Here is a 16704-nt window from a genome sequence, read left to right as displayed (position 1 = left end):
TCAACCATGTCGGAGAAAATACTGAGCATGCATCTTTGGAAGGTTGCAGGAGCATTACATAATCCAAAAGGCATTCTCTTGTAAGCAAATGTACCAAAAGGACATGTAAAAGTGGTCTTTTCCTGATCTTCAGGATCAATTGCAATTTGGTTGTAACCTGAATAGCCATCTAGGAAGCAATAATATTTATGACCTGCTAACCTTTCTAAAATTTGATCAATAAAAGGTAGAGGAAAATGATCCTTCCTAGTGACAGAATTAAGTTTCCTATAGTCAATGCATACACGCCAACTAGTGGGGACCCTAGTTGGAACTAATTCATTGTTGGCATTTTTGACTACAGTAACACCAGATTTTTTCGGGACCACTTGGGTTGGACTTACCCATTTACTATCTGAAATTGGGTAGATCATACCCGCATCCAGAAGTTTCAGAACTTCTGCTCTAACCACATCCTTCATGTTTGGGTTTAATCGACGTTGAGGTTGACGAGAAGGTTTGGCATCAGCTTCTAAGTGGATTCTATGAGTGCAAATTGAGGGACTAATTCCCTTGATATCAGCAATTGTCCAGCCTAATGCTCCCTTATGCTTTTTGAGAATTTCTAATAATTTTAGTTCTTGACTTTGTTCGAGTTGGGATGATATGATCACAGGAAAAGTTTCTTCTTGACCAAGGTATGCGTACTTGAGCTCAGATGGCAAAGGCTTTAGCTCAAGTTTAGGTGCTTGAACACTAGATGGTAGAGGACTATTGTTGCGTGTGGGCAATTCTTCAAAACGAGATTTCCACCTACTGTATCCAACAAAGGAGCTGAATCTAATATAGCACTGATTTCTCTAAAGTTTTAGTTGATATCTGTATTTCCGAAATGAGTTAGGCATGTTTCTAAAGAATCAGAAGAAAGAGATGGGACAAGAGCATCTTCTACAATGGAGTCGATCAGATTAACTCCATGAATTTCATCATTTTCGTTGTCATTATCGAGTTGTTTACAAATGTTAAATATGTTGAAATCTATAGTCATATTCCCGAATGACATTTTCATTATTCCATTTCGACAGTTGATCAAAGCATTAGAAGTAGCTAGAAATGGGCGGCCTAGAATGACAGGTATTGGAGTGGTACAGTTCATGACAGGCTGGGTATCTAATACTATGAAGTCGACTGGAAAATAGAATTTATCAACTTGGACAAGTACATCCTCGACTATTCCTCTTGGTATCTTTATAGATCGATCAGCAAGTTGGAGAGTAATCTTGGTGGGTTTTAGTTCACCAAGTCCTAATTGTTCATAAACTGAATAGGGTAGTAAGTTAACACTAGCACCTAAATCCAGAAGGGCTCGTTGTATCCTGAAATTTCCTATGATGCAAGATATGGTAGGACAACTAGGATCTTTATACTTAGGTGGAGTGTTGTGTTTGAGAATAGCACTCACCTGTTCAGTTAGAAAAGCTTTCTTTTGTACGTAAAGCTTTCGCTTTATGGTACAAAGATCTTTTAAAAATTTTGCATAAGATGGAATCTGCTTAATGGCATCTAATAGAGGAATGTTAATCTTTACTTGTTTAAAGATTTCCAGAATTTCTTGATCAGGTACTCCTTTTTTAGCTGCAAGCAAGCGCTGAGGAAATGGAGCAACTATCTTGTGATGCAGTATTGGATCATTTTGTTCATTATCATCTTCATCATTCTTTTCAATAGATTTTTTAAGTTTGTCATCTTTTGTTTGAATTTCTTTGTTAATTATTTTTTCACTCCGAAGGGTTGTGACAGACTTTACTTGCTCAAATTTAGGTTGGGATGAACTTGCTTCATGGACCTCATGTTGACCCTTTGGGTTAGATTGAGGTTGGGCTGGAAATGTCCCTCTTTCCCTAACATTAAGTTAAGCCTCAATTCTACCTACAGAATTTTTAAGTTCTTGGAGTGATTGCATTGTGATGCGGGATTTGCACCCCGTCACCAGCAGAGCCCACACACCAGCCGAGCAGGGGAAGAGAGAGTGTCCCTCAGAAGGTATTGTCCGCTTTGGGTCCGATTTGGGGGTCGAGCGTACCCGGAGCCCTCCTCACGGCGCCTCACGGTTTTGCCCCACAAAAGGCGCCTCCTAAGGGAAAGGTGATTGAGCCCCCCATTATATGGCACAGACCTTCCCGCTGATTAGCCGATGTGGGACTAAATTCGGGGAACCCCCCGTAACACAGCCCCCCCAGCGGGGAGGTCCTGTGCCCGGGTCGGCTCCTTACTGGATAGGCGGAGGGCCGAGGCCCTCCTTCTAGCGCCATCTGATGCGGGATTTGCACCCCGTCACCAGCAGAGCCCACACACCAGCCGAGCAGGGGAAGAGAGAGTGTCCCTCAGAAGGTATTGTCCGCTTTGGGTCCGATTTGGGGGTCGAGCGTACCCGGAGCCCTACTCACGGCGCCTCACGGTTTTGCCCCACAAAAGGCGCCTCCTAAGGGAAGGGTGATTGAGCCCCCCATTATATGGCACAGACCTTCCCGCTGATTAGCCGATGTGGGACTAAATTCGGGGAACCCCCCGTAACGTACTGTTACGGGGGAACTTAGCCACCATGCCCCACGTGACCGGCACGCGCGCCCAGGAAGACTACGGCAGCCCCTTGATCCAGCAATCCGACCCCGAGTCGGACATCTTCGGCTCCGCAGCCCGACCCCGAGTCGGCTGCCCCTTGATCCAGCAATCCGACCCCGAGTCGGACATCGTCGGCTCCGCAGCCCGACCCCGAGTCGGCTGCCCCTTGATCCAGCAATCCGACCCCGAGTCGGACATCCTCGGCTCTGCAGCCCGACCCCGAGTCGGACATCTCTCGACAACGACAGGCTATTCCCCAGAGGCACGCCGCAGCCTCCTGCTCCACTACTCCCTGCAACGGTTGTATCTGGCACTGCTCCACGATCCCCTGTAACAGCCGTACAAGGCGGAGCTCCACTACGCCCTGTCATGGCCGTACCTAGCGCTGCCCACGACGCCCTGTAACGGTCGTGTCAGTGGCAGCTCCATCGTGCCCCACGATGACGAACCCCCCTGAAAGACCCCCCAGCCTGGTATATATGCGGCTGGGGGGAGAAGGGGAGGGGGGTAAGCAAGAACTTCCAGTGCATTCTCTTACTGGCTACTATTATCTCTCCTTCTCCTCCAATCTCCTCTGACTTGATCGTCGGAGGGCCCCCACTACCCCAGTGGTGGTGCGAGGCTTGCTTGCAGGTTTTCCGGTGGAAGGTGGAGCGCAATCAACACCAACCAAGGCAACTCAAACGGAATTCCGTTCACACCGCCGTGCCAATCGTTCTCGGTTTGGACCACCAGCAACAGTTGGCGCTAGAGGAAGGGACTGATCTCAGAGCGATCGTAATGGCACGGCGAGGTGGTCGTGGAGCTTCCAATGCCTCCGGTCGCGGGGCCTCTCGCGCCTCCGGCCGGGAGGCCGCTGCGTCTCCAACACATTCTCAGCAACACTCCACCACTCCACCTCCCATTAAGATGGTCGAAGCCGCTCAGTTCGACCAGTTAGCCCAGCAGGTTCGCACCCTCGCGGAGGCAGTGCAGAACCTGCAGGGTGTGATGTCTCGGGCGCCGCAGCGGGCCCAGGAGCCGCTGCTCCCTGAGCGCTCACCTGTCCTCCTCAACCCGCGCTCCTTCCTCTCCCATGGGGAGGAGCGCCGGCGCGAGGAAGATTCTCGAGCACGGTCCATTCTGCCGGGACCTTCCCATCGGAGCTGCGCGGGGTACGAGAGGCGGGCCCGGGCGCGTTCCCAGACCCCCCAGTCCTCAAGGAACCCGCGCTCCAGTCGGTCCCCCTCTCGGTGCTCCTTGTCTCCCACCCATCGGTCGCGCTCCCTGGACCGGCGGGTGGACGATCTCCACCGACAACTCCAGGTCCTGAAGGGCCACTCCAAAGATCCCTTCGCCGACTTGGAGATCTCCTCCCAGCCGGCGCTTGCCTCGAGGATCCTGCGGACCCCGAATCCGCCGGGGTTTACAATGCCGGCGATCGAGCCCTATGACGGGGCGGCGGACCCGCGGGATCACGTCGAGAGTTTCAGGACCCTTATGCTCCTCCACGGAGCATCAGATCCTCTCCTCTGCAAGGCCTTTCCGGCGACCCTCCGTGGCCCGGCAAGGGCGTGGTTCGCCGGCTTGGAGGCTAACTCAATCCAGTCCTTCGACCAGTTTACTCGCCTCTTCATCACCCATTTCGCCGTCAGTAGCCGGCGGCGACTGGTCTCCGACTCCCTCTTTGATGTCCGGCAAAACGAGGGAGAAAGCTTGCGGGATTATCTTACCCGCTTCAACAAGGCTACGCTGGAAGTCCGGAACCTGAGCCAGGTGGTGGCTCTTTCAGCCCTGAAGCGTGGCTTCCGAAAGGGCAGACTCACCTTCTCCCTAGACAAACGCCTGCCGCGGAGCTTTCCGGAGCTGTTGTCCCGGGCGAACCAGTATGCGGACGCCGAGGAAGCGGCCGCCCACCGGAGCAAGGAGGCCGCCGAGATCCCTCCAAAGCTCGGGAAGAAAAGGCGGAAAGAGGCACACCAGAGGAGGAGCCCGACGCCTCAACGTCGGCGCAGAAGCCTGTCGCCGGCGAGGAACCACGGCGCCCTACGCCCTCGTTCTCTGCCCCGACGTTTCAACCGGTACACTCCTCTCCTGACTCCCCGGGCCCAGATCCTCATGGAAATCAAGGGGCGGGAGGACCTCCCGGTCCCGAGACAGATGAAGAGGATTCCTGGGAGGAGGCCCTCTCGGGCGTACTGTGAGTACCACCGGGACCACGGCCACGACACCGAAGACTGCTTCCAGCTTCGGGACGAGATCGAGGCTCTCATCCGCCGAGGGCGTCTCGGTCGATATGTGAACGACCGATGTCCCCCCGCAGACCCGCGTCCGGCCGACCCAGCCCCTCAGGAGCCTCGGGAGCAGAATCGACCCGTCGCGGGCGTGATCCACACTATCACTGGGGGCTGCCCCCGGCCCGAGAGGAACGCAGGGGGCTCGACTGAAGCGTCAGGGGCAGCCGTCGCGAAGAGGCAAAGGGTCGGTAATGTAATCACTTTTTGTGATGAAGATGTAAAGGGGGTTCAGACCCCCCACGATGACGCCATGGTGATCTCCCTCACTATGGCAAATTATGATGTAAGGCGTGTTCTTGTGGATAGTGGAAGCTCAGCTGATATTTTGTTTTACGAGGCCTTCCAAAAGATGAGCTTATCCAGACAATTGTTGCACAAAATATCCACCCCCCTCATAGGATTCACTGGTGACGCTATCTCGGCCGAAGGTGTCGTTGAGCTGCCTGTGACTGCGGGCGTTGCACCCGCAGAAGCCACGGTGCGGCTCGGGTTCTTGGTCGTCCGTGTTCCCTCGACCTACAACGCTATCCTCGGACGACCCGGACTGAACGCCCTTCGCGCGGTGGTCTCTACGTACCACTTGCTCATGCGGTTCCCCACGGCGGCCGGGATTGGAGAGGTCCGAGGTGACCAACCGACCGCAAGGCAATGTTTCCTAGCAACTCCGAGGGAACCTGGATCTCTTGGAAGAAGCGAGGGAAATGGCGCAGGTTCGGATGGCGATGTATCAGCGGAGGGTGGCCCGATATTACAACTCCAAGGTCCGACCGAAGCTTTTCAGAATCGGAGATCTGGTGCTAAGGCGAGCTAAAGCATCTCAACCTGCGGAAGGTGGGAAGCTAGCGCCAAATTGGGAAGGCCCGTATAGGGTTCGCTGGGTAAACCGACCTGGCTCCTACCAGTTGGAGGCCCTAGATGGTCGAGAAATTCCAAGGAGCTGGAATTCCGCTAACCTGCGGATGTATTACCAGTAGAACGACAATGCCAGAAAGACAGTTCAAAAATGTATAACACTTTTCATTTCAATAATTTCTGGTTACAATGGCGTGCTCCTGTGATTACAAGAAATTCCCAGAGGGGAATTAGGGTGTAAAGAAAGTAAAGAAGAGGTGGAGACTCCGAGGAGCTGAAGATCTGGGATCCCGAAACCTCCATCCGAAGCGGCTGCAATCCCGCCGGAAGTGGGTGCTTCCAACCGGAGGCGCCATCGGCGTCTCACGAAAAAGACGAAGAGCCGGCGCGGATGAAGAAGAAGTGGACGAAGGAGAAGTCCACACTGCTCCTACCCAGAGGCGCCATCCACGCCTCACGAAAAAGACGAGGAGCCGCCGCAGAAGAAGCTCCCGCTGCCTCCAGGGGAACGCCACCTCCAAGGGATATTCCGGTCCTCCCCAGTGTTAGGGGAGAGAAGGAATACAAGGGAGAAGAGCATATGGAGGCGCGGTCCCGGATCAAGCGTCTGGTGCGGAGCTCAATCGGGAGGCTGAACTTCAAGGAGGGGAGACGTGATCCCGGATGAAACGCCTAGAGCGGAGTTCCGCCGGGGAGAACCTCCTTGTTGATCCCAGATGAAACGGCTAGTTGGCGGAAGTCGCGAAGGGCGCGCCTCCCGTTCCTTCGATAGGGGTCTCTCAACCATGCGCCAGAGAGGAGGCCCACGATCCATGGCAATCTGAACAGCTCCGGCTTGGCAGGCTCCATCGCACCTGCACCTATATTTATAGCCAAACTGCGGCCCCCCGGTCGTTCCGATGCGGGTGGCTCCAATAAATGCGGGCGCATTGAATCCGGAGCCGATCCGGCTCTCGAGGTGTATCTTTCCGCGATTTCCTAAGCGTTATTCTCCTTAATCGCATTCTTTGTGCAGGACACTCCGGGTGGCCTGTACCCCTAGGTCCACGTATCTCCGCTCGCGCCCAGGCCGCATCCGCCTCGAAGAACGCGCGTATCGCGGCCGCTTAACTGACACTCCTCGCAAGCAGCAACTGGCGATCCGATTTTCCAGGTAACCCCTCAATTAGCATTTAATGCCCATCTGGTGTTCCCCAGGCAATGCTTGGAGAGGAGGAGAAACACGATCGCAGCTGGCCACGGAGAAATCCCGTCGGGCGACAAGCGACAGGCGCACGACCAGCGAGCAGAATTTTCCGAGGCTCGGCCCTCGGATGCCAGGCTAACCCGATGATCATCCCGGGAGCAGACTAGCCTGAAGCCCCGACCGGTCGCCTCGGCTTGCGCCAGCCTTGGCCGACCAACGAGCGGAATTTCCCGAGGCTCGGCCCTCGGATGCCAGGCTAACCCGATGATCATCCCGGGAGCAGACTAGCCCGAAGCCCCGACCGGTCGCCTCGGCTTGCGCCAGCCTTGGCCGACCAACGAGCGGAATTTTCCGAGGCTCGGCCCTCGGATGCCAGGCTAACCCGATGATCATCCCGGGAGCAGACTAGCCTGAAGCCCCGACCGGTCGCCTCGGCTTGCGCCAGCCTTGGCCGACCAACGAGCGGAATTTCCTGAGGCCTGACAACCCTCGGATGCCAGGCTAACCCGATGATCATCCCGGGAGCAGACTAGCCTGAAGCCCCGACCGGTCGCCTCGGCTTGCGCCAGCCTTGGCCGACCAACGAGCGGAATTTCTCGAGGCTCGGCCCTTGGATGCCAGGCTAACCCGATGATCATCCCGGGAGCAGACTAGCCTGAAGCCCCGACCGGTCGCCTCGGCTTGCGCCAGCCTTGGACGACCAACGAGCGGAATTTCCTGAGGCCTGACAACCCTCGGATGCCAGGCTAACCCGATGATCATCCCGGGAGCAGACTAGCCTGAAGCCCCGACCGGTCGCCTTGGCTTGCGCCAGCCTTGGCCGACCAACGAGCGGAATTTCCCGAGGCTCGGCCCTCGGATGCCAGGCTAACCCGATGATCATCCCGGGAGCAGACTAGCCTGAAGCCCCGACCGGTCGCCTCGGCTTGCGCCAGCCTTGGCCGACCAACGAGCGGAATTTCCCGAGGCTCGGCCCTCGGATGCCAGGCTAACCCGATGATCATCCCGGGAGCAGACTAGCCTGAAGCCCCGACCGGTCGCCTCGGCTTGCGCCAGCCTTGGCCGACCAACGAGCGGAATTTTTCGAGGCTCGGCCCTCGGATGCCAGGCTAACCCGATGATCATCCCGGGAGCAGACTAGCCTGAAGCCCCGACCGGTCGCCTCGGCTTGCGCCAGCCTTGGCCGACCAACGAGCGGAATTTTCCGAGGCTCGGCCCTCGGATGCCAGGCTAACCCGATGATCATCCCGGGAGCAGACTAGCCTGAAGCCCCGACCGGTCGCCTCGGCTTGCGCCAGCCTTGGCCGACCAACGAGCGGAATTTCCCGAGGCTCGGCCCTCGGATGCCAGGCTAACCCGATGATCATCCCGGGAGCAGACTAGCCTGAAGCCCCGACCGGTCGCCTCGGCTTGCGCCAGCCTTGGCCGACCAACGAGCGGAATTTTTCGAGGCTCGGCCCTCGGATGCCAGGCTAACCCGATGATTATCCCGGGAGCAGACTAGCCTGAAGCCCCGACCGGTCGCCTCGGCTTGCGCCAGCCTTGGCCGACCAACGAGCGGAATTTCCCGAGGCTCGGCCCTCGGATGCCAGGCTAACCCGATGATCATCCCGGGAGCAGACTAGCCTGAAGCCCCGACCGGTCGCCTCGGCTTGCGCCAGCCTTGGCCGACCAACGAGCGGAATTTTCCGAGGCTCGGCCCTCGGATGCCAGGCTAACCCGATGATCATCCCGGGAGCAGACTAGCCTGAAGCCCCGACCGGTCGCCTCGGCTTGCGCCAGCCTTGGCCGACCAACGAGCGGAATTTCCTGAGGCCTAACCCTCGGATGCCTGGCCTAGCGCCGGAAGAAGTTCTCGAGGCCTAACCCTCGGATGCCTGGCTTAGCGCCGGAAGAAGTTCCTGAGGCCTAACCCTCGGATGCCTGGCCTAGCGCCGGAAGAAGTTCCTGAGGCCTAACCCTCGGATGCCTGGCTTAGCGCCGGAAGAAGTTACTGAGGCCTAACCCTCGGATGCCTGGCTTAGCGCCGGAAGAAGTTCCTGAGGCCTAACCCTCGGATGCCTGAACTAGCGCCGGAAGAAGTTCCTGAGGCCTAACCCTCGGATGCCTGGCTTAGCGCCGGAAGAAGTTCCTGAGGCCTAACCCTTGGATGCCTGGCCTAGCGCCGGAAGAAGTTCCTGAGGCCTAACCCTCGGATGCCTGGCGTAGCGCCGGAAGAATTTCCTGAGGCCTAACCCTCGGATGCCTGGCCTAGCGCCAGAAGAATTTTCTGAGGCCTAACCCTCGGATGCCTGGCCTAGCGCCGGAAGAAGTTCCTGAGGCCTAACCCTCGGATGCCTGGCCTAGCGCCAGAAGAATTTCCTGAGGCCTAACCCTCGGATGCCTGGCTTAGCGTCGGAAGAAGTTTCTGAGGCCTAACCCTCGGATGCCTGGCTTAGCGCCGGAAGAATTCCCTGAGGCCTAACCCTCAGATACCTGGCCTAGCGCCAGAAGAATTTCAAGAGACGGGAGTCAGCGAAACGCTACCAAGAGTTAAAAAGAAGAAGGACGAAAGTGAAATGAAGAAACTCTATTTGCATTAACTTTCATTGTTTCAGGGCCGAGACCCATACAACTTGGCAAAACGCCAACACACAAAGAAAAGTACAGAGGGTCAGCTTGGAGGAACCCCCGGGTCGGGAACGCCCGGCACGTCCGCAAGGGGTAGGGAGACGGTTGGAGAATCAGCAGGCAATGGCGCCGGAGGGGAGTCGAGAGGGGAGATCCCACTCAGGTCAATTTCGGGGTACTTAGCCGACACCCTTGCCAGGCCTTCCTCGAAGCCTAAGACAAAGGAGTCGGACCCCGTGTCCGACATGTCACGGACGAACTCGTCAGACTGACGATAGGCCTGTACCGCCTCCGACATATCACGGGTGAACTCGGCGGACTGACGATAAGCCTGTACCGCCTGACGCCCGATCTCCGCACTCTTCTCGGCCAGCGCCGCCTCTGCCCGCTCCATAATCTGAGCTTTCGCCTCCAAGACCTTCGCCACAATCCGGTCATCCGCCTCGGAGGAGACCCTCAGCAGATCAGCCTGAGCCTCCTTGTGCTTCGCCTCGGCAGCAATACGAGCAGCCTCAGCCTCCTCCAGGCGCGAATGAAGCTCCTGGTCGCTCGTGCGGGACTTCTCCAAGGCCGACTCCAATTCGCCCAGCTTGGCTTCAAGAGACCGGGTTCGGTTGCGGGCGTTGTCGGCTGACCGCTGGGCCTTCTCCCACCTCTCCCGGTAGTCGGCAGCCTTCCGGGACTGCTTCTCGGCCCGCTCCTCCGCCTTCTTGATCTCGCCCTCGAGACCCGAGGCGACCTTGAGTTGCTCCTGAGCCTCCAACAGTTGCTTCTCGAGGGTGACGAAGCCGAGTGCCCGCTCTTCGGCCACCTGGAGCCTCATCTCGAGGTCCCTGGTCGTCCTCCTCGCCGCAGCCTGACCTCCCTCCTCTACTGCCTTCAGTTGGCTCTCGGCCCTCGCCAGAAGCCTCGCCTGTTCCTCGTAGCACTCCTCTAGGCGGATCATGTACTGGGCGAGCTAAGAGATAGAAAAAACGAGGGCGTCAGGCGGGGATCAACAGAGCCTATAAATGATGAAAGCGACCAAAAGAACACTCACCGACATGAGACAGACGCAGCTGGCAGCCCCAACGTCAGGGACCCTCATCTCCCGGACCCGCCTGCGGTCCTTCTCCAGCAGCACCGTCTCGATGAGGTTTCGGGCGCCGGCGAAAGTGAAGGCCGACCCCGACTTCTCCCCGGAGTCGGACGGTGGTTCTGCAGCCTTACCCTTACCCATCGCTTGGGGAAGAGTCATGCTGACCATGCTCGGGGCGGGGACCGCCCCTGGAATTGACAGGGTCCCGCTCGGCCGGGGCCTCGGCGCGTCCCTCCTCGTATCATCTGGAGCCGACCGAGTCGAAGGCTGGGCTGGGGACCGATCACGTCCGACCCGTCCATCTCGGGCGCGCCCGGGTGATGCCTCCGGAGAAACGGTAGTCTCGGCATCGGAGGGCTGATACAGCGTCAACTGCCGGTCTGCGCCCGCGGCGTCCCCCTGATCGGTGGGTCCGGACCCGTCTGTCGGCGTCGGAGTCGCCTGCCGGCGGGACTTCTTCGCCGGAGGGGCCCCGCTCGGAGGAGCTCGTTTCTTCCTCCGGACCGCTTCCAGTAGGGACGTCCTACCGACAGCCGTTGCCTTGTCCGACCGCATGATGTCGTCGATCTCTGCAAAAAGGACGAGATGGTCGGAGGCTGAGAAACTGAAGGAAAGAAGAAACGAAATAGGAGAAAAGAGCTAAAAAAGAAATGGTGGCGGGCTCACGGTCAGCGGAGACCGAGCTCAGATCGACGTTCACCAAGGTATCCTCGGAAATAAGGCGAGCCACCGGGGGGAGCCGGCCCTCGGCAACCAACCCCTTCAAGACGGCGACGCCATCGGATTCCTCCCTCGACAACCTCGATAGGCCAATCGGGGACTTCATCGGCGTCTCCCAGGTAGCCCTGATTCCCCAAGAGGGATCTGCGTCAACGAAAAAGAAGCGCCCCTTCCAGCCGTGAATGGAGGTAGGAGCCTCCTTGACGAGGCCGCACCCTTGCCGCGCCGCAAAGCACCACCACCCTTTGTCCTGGGGGTGGCCGCTCAGGCCGTAGCATTCCCAAAAGACATTCAAGGTGGCGGAAACCTCGTGCATGCGGCAGAGAACCTGAAAGGCCGTCAGGGCGCGCCATGAGTTCGGCACCAGTTGCGTCGGCGCCACTCTTAAACCCCGAAGCACCTGAACGACTAAGTCCGAGGGGGGAAAGCGAAACCCGGCCTGAAGAATGCCCTCATTGATGGCGACCTTCCCTGGAGGAGGATGGGACATCCTCTCCTCAGGCCCCGGGAGCGTAACATTGCAGGCCTCGGGAAGGTGGTATCGAGCCAAGAACCTATCTAGGTCTTCAGCGACCAGCTCCGACTTAATGCGGTCTGCTCTCACTTCGCCCATCCCTAATGGCCAGTGAATCTACGGTCAGGACGGGGTCAAGAAGGGGGAAAGGACCGGAACGACTGGAGTACCCTAATACAAAAGGAGAAAGTATGGAGAGCCTTAAATTGAAGAATGGGGCAACTCACCGGAAGAAAAGGAAGAACGGCTCCGAGAGCGTCAAAGGAGGAGCAAGCGAACAGTCCGACGGCAATGACGGCAGCGCAAAGGAGAAACTCGGAGATGTCTGTAAAGAAAAAGGCGGACGGAGGAGGGCCCCCGGTTAAATAGGCGGAAAGGTGGGTGACGCCTCGGTGACGCCAGAGGACGCCTGGCTGCCGAAGGGTCGCTCGCGCCCCAAAGGCGAATCGACGCCATTAAGGAAGGATGTCCGCCAAAATCCTCAGACTGCCAGGTCAGCAACAACCGCCATACGCCATAAAGAAGGCGGGGAGCTCGAAGCGCGCGCGCCTCTCCGAGGGATGGCGGCAATCCCGAAGCATCACTCCCTTCACCCGTTCCCCTTCTGGTTCCAGGCTCGGAAGTGGGGGGCTACTGTTACGGGGGAACTTAGCCACCATGCCCCACGTGACCGGCACGCACGCCCAGGAAGACTACGGCAGCCCCTTGATCCAGCAATCCGACCCCGAGTCGGACATCTTCAGCTCCGTAGCCCGACCCCGAGTCGGCTGCCCCTTGATCCAGCAATCCGACCCCGAGTCGGACATCGTCGGCTCCGCAGCCCGACCCCGAGTCGGCTGCCCCTTGATCCAGCAATCCGACCCCGAGTCGGACATCCTCGGCTCCGCAGCCCGACCCCGAGTCGGACATCTCTCGACAACGACAGGCTATTCCCCAGAGGCACGCCGCAGCCTCCTGCTCCACTACTCCCTGCAACGGTTGTATCTGGCGCTGCTCCACGATCCCCTGTAACAGCCGTACAAGGCGGAGCTCCACTACGCCCTGTCATGGCCGTACCTAGCGCTGCCCACGACGCCCTATAACGGCCGTGTCAGTGGCAGCTCCATCGTGCCCCACGATGACGAACCCCCCTGAAAGACCCCCCAGCCTGGTATATATGCGGCTGGGAGGAAAAGGGGAGGGGGGTAAGCAAGAACTTCCAGTGCATTCTCTTACTGGCTACTATTATCTCTCCTTCTTCTCCAATCTCCTCTGACTTGATCGTCGGAGGGCCCCCACTACCCCAGTGGTGGTGCGAGGCTTGCTTGCAGGTTTCCCGGTGGAAGGTGGAGCGCAATCAACACCAACCAAGGCAACTCAAACGGAATTCCGTTCACACCGCCGTGCCAATCGTTCTCGGTTTGGACCACCAGCAACACATTGTATTCTGATTTATTTGAGTCTGCCCTTGCATGAAGGTTTGCAAAGTATCTTCAAGGGATTTCCTATGTGGTGGCACATAAGGAGTAGGAACAGAATTTCCTTGAGATTCATTGGCAGTGGGTCCATGTCTCCAGCTAAAGTTAGGATGGTTTCGCCTACTAGGATTATATGTTTCTGGAAATGGTCTTTTATAAGTATTGGTGAAATTTGCTTGATCATGCAACACTTCTTGAAAAGCAGGGATTGTAGGACAATCCTTGGTTACATGTGCATTACTCTCACAAATTCCACATATACTTTCAACAATAGTTTGTGCTTTTCCTATATTGGCTTTGCTTAATTCCATGGCTTCAACCTTCCTAGTCAGATTAGCAATTTTTACATTGACATCATTATCATCTTTAATAAGATATATTCCTCCTTTTGCATTAGGTGCTATTTTTGATTTTTCATTTTTATCTGTTGTATCCCAAGCTTGTGCATTTTCTGCTAAAAGATCAAAATAATCCCAAGCTTCATTTGGTTCCTTACTCATGAATTCACCATTACACATCATTTCTACAAATTGTCTCATATTGGAGGACAAACCATCATAAAAGAAACTAATGACCCTCCAAATTTCATATCCATGATGTGGGCAAGCAAGGAGAAGGTCCTTAAATCTTTCCCAACACTGAAAAAATGTTTCTCCATCTTTTTGTGCAAAGTTCATGATATTTCTTCTAAGTGTGTTTGTTTTATGTGTTGGGAAGAATTTCTTTAAAAATTCTCTTGTCATTTCTTGCCAGGTAGCTATGGTCCTAGGCCTTAAGGAGTGTAACCATGACTTAGCTTTTTCCTTTAAAGAAAAAGGAAATAACTTAAGCTTAACTACCTCTTCAGTGACATCATTAAAATGAAGTGTTGAACATGCTTCATCAAATTCTTTCAGATGCAAATAGGGACTTTCAGAATCAAGTCCGTGAAACTTTGGAAGTAATTGGATTATTCCTGGTTTCATGTCAAAAGCTCCCGCAGCAGTAGGAATAACCATACAGGATGGGGTACTGGTCCTAGTGGGTTGTAGATAATCACGAAGCGTTCTAATAGGTAAGTCATCTTGAAATTCATTATCTCCCTGATTACTACAATTATCTTCCATTTGATTATTTGAATTTTGAACAATTAAATTTTTATCTTTTGATTCAACTCGAAATAATCTATTCATTTTATCTCTTTGCCACAACCGCATATACTGACCAATTAACCAGTCGACTTTTTTTTAATTATTATTATTATTATTATTTATTTATTTATTTTGTATATATATATATTTTTTAGAGTTTTGGATGAGTATGAATATTATCTAAAGCTATGAATATTGACACCCTGCTACTAAAATTATTCACAATCAAACAGTATCAAAGCATAGCACCCTTATTTCTAATGTTTTCCTAAAAATTTCTAGACAGCTCCTAACTGGTTTGAAGAGTACACTTAAGCCTCCAATTCGGTCTGATAACCTAGTCGACCAGGTAAGCTCCCAGGTAAGTGGAGGGGTCACGATGCGTATAGCAAAGGTCCCACTTAAAAACCACTTTTCTCGAACAGAAACTGTCTCCCTTTAATCACTTAGAGGGACAAAGCTTGCCTAGACATCGACTGGGGTCATAGAGCGAAATTGGTGCAACTTTCAGTGGTCTCCGTCCTATTGAGCTCGATTATCCTTAGGGGCCAACGTCTAGTTGATTTTAATTAGGCTTAGGATATTTATGCACTTGGATGATTTTTGGGCTAAGGACGAGTGATGAAATCCCGACCTTATCTTGTTAATGGGTTCAGCCCTTAGATTATTTTATGCAAATGCTTTATACTATATGCAACAATCAAGAAGATTTTTAACATTTTATGTCATGACATTAAATTGCGTTTGAATAGTTGATCAAGCAAACTAGCTACATTTTTTTCTTCTTTTTATTTTTTTCTTCTTTTTATTATTTTATTATTTTAATTAATAATAATTTTTTTAATTTTTTAAAACAAGAGTAAAATTCTAATCTAGGAAAAATAGGACTAGTATGAGCAAAACAGAAAAATTAATTTAAATACTCACGGCCGGAGTTCGTTCACTCCGGAAATCCAAAAATGTGATCTTGATCTTCCTCGTTACTGGTCCTGCTTTGTGTCGCCCTTGAATCTGAAAAAATTTGAAATTTCAGCTGTGTTAAAAATAAAGAAAAATTGAAGAACTAGAAATAAAGAGTTGAAATTTGCAGCCTTGTTCTCGTTCGCACGTTGCAAATCCCCGGCAACGGCGCCAAAAACTTGCTACGCTTTTAATCTTGCTCTTTTAAAAAGGGAAATTAAACGTAGGATACCCCAAGTATAGGGTGTAGCAAAGTAATATTCTCGGTGAGTCCGAGATCGAATCCACAGGGATTTGACAGTGAACAAAAACTAAAGGCTAAATGTGGAGTGATTGATTAAAACCCCATTTGATTTTGATGAGCTCAAAGCATTTGAGTATATCTTGTGATTACTAATGAATTCAATTGAGTGTTTCAGTGAAAATCCTGTCCAAGTGTTTCTAGACTTGGTTCATAGTATTTTGGATAAGTTAAGAAGTCTGCATGAACCAATGTCTGAGACTCGAGTCGACTCCCGAGTATCACGAGTCGACTCCAAGCGTATCAAGTTCACTGGCACGAGCTCGAGTCGACTCCAGATCAGTACGAGTCGACTCCGACTGAGAACAGACAGAAGGACAGAAAGCTTCAACTCAGAAACTGTCAACGAGTCGACTCCCGAAGTGCGCGAGTCGACTCCAATGTTCAACGAGTCGACTCCAGGGTAGTAAGAGTCGACTCCAAGAGAAACACAAAGAAAAAGTCAGAGAACGACCTTCGGACTCTGAGATTCGAGTCGACTCCCGCAGTACACGAGTCGACTCCGAGACTGAGCGACCATCAACAGACAGAAGACCATGTTACTGCCTCTGAGCTTCGAGTCGACTCACAGACAGCTCGAGTCGACTCCGAGACAAGCTTCACGTCAAAAGGCAGAAGACCAACTTTCGGAAACTGAGAGCCGAGTCGACCCCAAGGAAGTTCGAGTCGACTCCAAGACTGGATGAGCCAAAAGACAGAGAATCGGGAGTTCGGGCTCTGAGATTCGAGTCGACTCCCAGGACAGTCGAGTCGACTCGAGCGGACAAAATTCAAATTTGGATCCACGGACTTCAGTGGATGAGCCGACTCCAAAATTGCCACGTCAGCTCCAGAAGTTGGCGAGTCGACTCCAGGTCAAGACGAGTCGACTCCCAGTCAAGACTGCAACTTTAATTCAAATTTGGAACAGTTGCCGAGTCGACTCCGGAAAAGCGTGAGTCGACTCCTGCTACAGCCGAGTCGACTCCTGATCGCGCGAGTCGACTCCAACCCACCAACGGTCATATTGTCAGGCTGCG

General features: G+C 54.0%; 1 non-coding gene across 1 annotated transcript; it reads left to right on the top strand.

Moving 5' to 3' along the window:
* The first annotated feature begins 13882 nt into the window (after positions 1–13882).
* On the top strand, positions 13883–13989 carry LOC120105725 (small nucleolar RNA R71). Its single transcript, XR_005508042.1, has one exon. It is a non-coding gene; the product is annotated as a small nucleolar RNA R71 (small nucleolar RNA).
* The last annotated feature ends 2715 nt before the right edge of the window (positions 13990–16704 follow it).

The sequence above is a fragment of the Phoenix dactylifera genome, chromosome 6 (assembly GCF_051530095.1).
Source record: "Phoenix dactylifera cultivar Ajwa chromosome 6, Ajwa_hap1_PhDact_Kaust_v1.1, whole genome shotgun sequence".
NCBI classification, from domain to species: Eukaryota; Viridiplantae; Streptophyta; class Magnoliopsida; order Arecales; family Arecaceae; genus Phoenix; species Phoenix dactylifera.
The sequence above is the reverse complement of the archived record's forward strand: the minus strand, read 5'-3'. Positions and strand labels throughout refer to the sequence as shown.